The 6,099-nt window shown below is 32.1% G+C and overlaps 1 pseudogene; it reads left to right on the top strand.

Moving 5' to 3' along the window:
• The first annotated feature begins 295 nt into the window (after positions 1-295).
• Positions 296-5,457, top strand: LOC128160435 (uncharacterized; annotated as a pseudogene).
• The last annotated feature ends 642 nt before the right edge of the window (positions 5,458-6,099 follow it).

Here is a 6,099-nt window from a genome sequence, read left to right as displayed (position 1 = left end):
GGATGATAAATATGACCATATATGGAATATATAGTTTTATCAATAGAAATTGCTATTTATCATCTATTAACATTTCTTATTTCATCCTGACATTTCGTGCACTTTGAAAATGAAAATGCGAATATGACAATGAAAGGCCTGCGGGGTTTTTTTTTTTTATTACCGAACGTTTTTTTATTTACAATTTATTACAATATGATAATTACATAAACTTGATCAATCATATATAATGACAATTAAATAAAGCAAGGTGGCACGCCAAAATGTAACACAAATCCATTCAAGAAGGTACTTTTAAAAATTAACAAAATTGAAAGTTTTTCCCAATTTCACATAAAAACAGTGATTAAAGTACGTTTAGCATCCATACAAATTCGTCTTCATGAAGTGTTGGCTTTATTTCGTACATATTCTGATATGAAAAAATATATATTACGTCACAGTATTTGTAAATGAGCCTGAATGGCATTATATGGCATTATCACATGTTAAATATTTTTTAGGCTAGTACACAATACCATGGCAATTTCTTCAACACGAGCACAGGATGCAATTGGATGTCTGCTCTGTGACATGCCGTCCCAACAGTTTTGCAACAACTGCCAAATAAATCTATGCGTGGACTGTATCAGTATTCATGTAGATACATCCAAGTCCGTGTCACACGATATTGTTCACTTGAAGAACAAGAAGACCCGACTGAAATATCGTGAGTGCAAATTTCATTATGGCCAGCTATGTGAGGCCAACTGTCAATCGTGTCACACACCAGTCTGCATCGAGTGTCTTTTGTCAGACTTGCATCGAGACCACAATGTGATCAATATAGGATCTCTCATGATTTGCGATGGTATATGATTTTTATCCAACGATTTGTTTGTTTTCTATCCCCGAGCCTTGGCGAGGGGATAGAAAACACACAACGAGTTGGATAAAAATCATATACCATCGCAAATCATGAGAGATTCTTTTTACCACATGTTTTACCAAGTATTTTGTTAATCCCAACTTTTTCTGTAAAAATTGTGATTGTGAGCCGCACAACACATTATTTACAACACGTCAACAACGTTACGCATGGAAAAAAAGTTCCTTGAAGTTTAACAAACAGACATTCATTTTCGAACATTTTTTTATGAATTCATGACAAATAACTGAAACAACATTAAAGGTTTCAAATTTATATCTCAACACCCCTCAACTGAATTAATTATTTACTTTTTCATTCTACGTCAATCAACCGTCTAAACCTACGTAATGATTAACTATGACGTCACGTGGCGTAAGAACACACAGTGGAATATCAAAAATTTATCCCATGAGTGATATCCACTGTATATTGGGATAAACATGTGATAAAATTAGTTAAAATTGTAGAGGAAAAGAGGCAAGAAATCGAAAAGGAAACAGAGGAAATTGAAACAAAAATAATTCCTAAATATAAAACAACCAACACTATTATTGAAGATAAAGCATTGAAAGTTACATCAGAATGTGCTTAAACAGAAAGCGAAACGGAGAAGCTAAGAGACATCTGGCATCAAGAAGTAGACGCCATTTTCGATAAGGTTGGTTCTGTAGCTCAGTTCTTTAAGGACTACAAACTAGCAGCTCTAACCACAGAACAGTCAAAAATTAAAAAGCTTGTTCAAGACAGTATTCATACAGTTTCGCAAAACAAACAGCTGCTTAGTTCTAACAATCCATATGAAGTTGCCAACTTCAAATCTACTGTAAACCAAAACAGGGATATTTCGATCGATTTCGGTATTTCATTTCCCGATCTAAAATCAAACATTGTTCATGGAAGCAATCTTAGTATGGAATTTGGGGGAATAAGGGCAATGCTAACACTAATATCGCAATCAGATAATCTTGCAAGTGATATGCAATTTTTAACTACAAAAGAATTGCGCAGTAAAGCAAAAATATATGTTTCGATACCAACAGGGTGTAAACCGTTATATAGAGTGGTCTGCGTTGGATCGAATGAAGCTTTTCAGCCATTCTCCAGAAATGGTTCCAAATATGGGATTGCTTTCAGTGAAAAATGAACTTTTGATATTCGTGTTTTAATTGTAATAATATTGAAGTACAACTATTCGCCGATATAATTATGAAATTTGACTCACCAAAATTTCTTCGTTCACGAAATATTTGATTTTGAATACCATATTAAAAACCCTGTTACGGAAGTCAGAAGTGAACTAATGCAACTAATCCTCGGCCTGTACAATAACAGTAAACATCACTAGCCTTTTTGTTTGATATCATATTGATTACGAATGACATATTTGACAGAATCATGAAGAATTTAAATTTAAGGGGGACATATTTTCAAAAATATCTTTATTTTAAGAAAATCTTTATTTTCAACAATAAAAAAGAAAATAATGCATCATCTTTCATTCAAATTCAAATGTAAACTAGGAACAATTTCATATGTTCAATGATTTTAATTAAAATATTGAAACAACAGAACATTAATATAGAGATGTTGAGAAATTGTACATCTCAAATTGATGTCAGAGGGATTTTTAAAGATAATGGCCCAAAGTTACGGAAGTTAGCAAATGACCTTTTTCATGGAGAATATTTTTTCCAATACATTTTACAACCAAATATTAGAGAGTAAAAATCAAATACAGGTTATTCATTGTAGAAAATACATTTTTAACTTAATAAGCACGCTTTTTAAAAAAAATTCTTTCCTGTAATTAGTATGTAATCAACATTACTTAGATTTAAAAATGTTGACATGAAATATCTGTCTAAAATAGTGAAATACCCAATTGTGTTAAAATTACACGCTCTGATGGATGTACCAAACACAGTTATGAAATATACCGGTAAAAATATCAAACATATAAATCAGTTGTCTTTTTATATTTGATAAAAAGCTTGGATGGTTCGTTACGGATGTCAGAGATTATAATTTCACAAATATCTACTCCTATGATGTTTTAAATAGTCATGAAATTTATTGGTTATATTTTCCTAAACTTCCTTTTTTATTTGGAGGAACTGGGGTCTTATCCCCATTAAAATATGGGTTGACTGAATCCACATCTCACCTTTTTCGGATTTTCACTTATGTTTCTCCATGTTTGCCTGCTTTGCATTAATGTATATACGCATATAATGTATTAATGCATATATATACATATGTATATGTATTGTTACTAATAAGTCAACTAAATAAGGTCTGTTTATCGCAAGTATATATAAACTCTTACTAGTTTAAATTTCGGGTATTAGTTCTTAAAAAAAACTGACATCCGTAACTAATCATGTTTAGAAAAAAAAAATCATGAACAGAGTATTTATCAAATATTCTGATCCGGGAATAATGCCATTTCGATATAAACCTGCATGCATATTAATACAACCTTAAAAAGCCAAATATATTTTGGTCACCTGATATTTTTTTTTATCAAATCACATGTGGTAGAAAACAATAAGCTTGATGCACTATATTTCAATAGAGTAAACTATAAATAGCATATTATGCTAATATTACATGAAAAATGACCACTTTGTTGATTTTAAAACATAAGAATAGATTATCCGTCGTGGAAAATATACATAAGAAGCACTGGAATGAACAGATGCCAAATCTGTTTTTTTCCCTGATATCCGTAACGCTGCAGCAAATATTTAAAAAATATTGTCAAATGATAAATTGTCTTAGGTGAATTGGTTTTAATCTGCAACTGATATATCTCTTGCAAATAAAAATAAACTAAAACAGATAAATCTACACATAATGATTCATATTTTTTCGATAGTTTAGCACACTCACATCATATTTTTCTCAAAAATGCACTTTGTATCAAAATATTAATTGCTTCAGTTAAGAATATCAAGGTTCCTTTACTTTCTAAACTCATGTTCTGTTTCGCTGAACAATCCAAATTATTATCGATGGAAAACCGAGCCATATATCACTGATTGAAAATACTGTTACGGATGTCATACGTTATGCCGGTCAGGGGTTTTAGTAAATTTTCTTCTCACAGTACCATGCTATTACATTATTTTTCTACAGATGATGATAGATAGCTTCGGAATACTGTGTTCTCCAAAGGCATCATGAATAAGTTTTTCAAATGCCATGAATTTAGTTGAAAATGGCGTTACGGAAGTCAGGCTTTGAAATGCGTCAAACTCAATTTTCAATTTTATAATCGATGATTAAAAAAACACATAGATTTTCGATTGTAAATTGTATATATTTTTCTTTTAATTTGCCTATGACATTCAATTACTATAATATCAATAGATATTGTTTTGAATATCATCGCTTACTTTTAAGTCAAACACGTGTTACGGAAATCAGGACTGTTTCAGAGACAATATATAAATCGGGGGTAAAAAAGAAAGAAAAGATTGTTATCAACAGGTGTTTACTGACAAAACACGCTATGTGATGCTGAAATAAAAAATGAGTTTTAATTGTCTCTTTCATCACCGTAATGCTATTTAGTATTGTAGTAAAATTGAAATATTCACGTGCGACATGCTGAAAAATACACAAACCGATTTTTTATTGAAATAATTTGACATTATTTGACACTTCAAATGCATGTTGTTTGGTATCAAAATTTGTAATTTTTACTGTAGATATCTCCAGAGAAAAGTATCAGCCAAATATATTAAACGGCAAATAATAATTTTGTGATGAATGCTGGCGACAACATTATATCATAATTGGAACCATTTCTGGAGAATGGCTGTTTTGTCTCTGGCAATGATAAGTCCATTACACGTATAGATATACATGGGACTACACTCGATAGGGTTACCACTGAGTGTCAGGTTAGGCCTAATGGTATTTCGGTGAATTGCCATGGTGAATTGCTTTACAGTAACTGCGACAATAGAACAGTCAACCTAGTAAGATATGGACAAGCAAAGGTTTTAATGACATTGCCTAGAGAATGGTCTCCATATAGCCTGTGTTGCACAAAATCAGAAAATATTCTGGTCCATGCGTCTAGTATTGAAAGAAATAAAATAATCAAGTATCAGGGACAGAATGTAACACAAGACATTGATAAAGATAATCAGGGAAATTCAATTTTTCAAAATGGAAAGTTTACACTGAATATTGCTGAGAACAACAATGGAGACACTTGTGTTTCTGATGTAAATGCCGAACGTATCGTTGTTATAGATCCAACTGGCAGAGTTCGGTTCCGATATGACGGTACACACGCCAAGAGAAAAAGAAAATTTAGTCCAAGGTGTATTGTGACAGACTCGTTAAATCAAATACTTACAACTGATGTCAACAATTGCTGTGTTCATATCCTGGATCACAACGGGAAATTCCTAAAATGTTTGGATAATTTTGATCTTAAAGTGCCGATTGGATTGAGCGTAGATTGCAAAGGAAGACTCTGGGTGGTGTTGCTTGAAAGAGGAAAAATAAAAGTTTTGGAGTATTTGAAATGACACACAGCCTAACAGAGGAATGTCCAAAGCATTGACTGGTTTCAGATATTTGTTGTAATCTAACAAGACGCTAATTCAAAAAAAAATTCCATAGTATCCTTGTATATCAAGTATCCTTAAAATAAATTGGTGGAATGATGAAACAAGGAACTGTCTGTAGAAAATTACTTTAATAGATTGTTTGATAGAATATGTATTTTGGTCGATAGATTACTCTGAATTACAAGGCAAATGCAACAAGGTGTTTAGCTCACTTGAAATAGGTCTTTCGACCTGGCGGATATCCGCTGATGGTTATGAAGAACTCTTAAAGTTTAACTGCTGTACACTCGGTTGGATTGAGTTAAATTGTGAGAAGTTGTAAAAAAGAGTTAACATTTCCAAAACCATACTTTTTCTAAACTTATCTCTACAAACTAGTTTCCATTAGAAATTTTAGGTGGAGATCATGGTAGAGAGTGTCTCTTTTTTTGGGTTGGGTGATCTTCATCTCCCATCTGCCGGATATTCTTTTCATATGGTTTAGAATAGCACCTTTCTAAAAAAAACTTAATTTTGATTTTTGTCCCCTGCAATTGTCAAGCATTGTTTTAATGTTGTATGTAAAAAATCAGGTGCACCCCCCTTCCCTCCAAATAAAAT

Source organism: Crassostrea angulata, chromosome 8 (assembly GCF_025612915.1).
Source record: "Crassostrea angulata isolate pt1a10 chromosome 8, ASM2561291v2, whole genome shotgun sequence".
NCBI classification, from domain to species: domain Eukaryota; kingdom Metazoa; phylum Mollusca; class Bivalvia; order Ostreida; family Ostreidae; genus Magallana; species Magallana angulata.
This window is presented reverse-complemented; position numbering and strand designations above follow the sequence as displayed.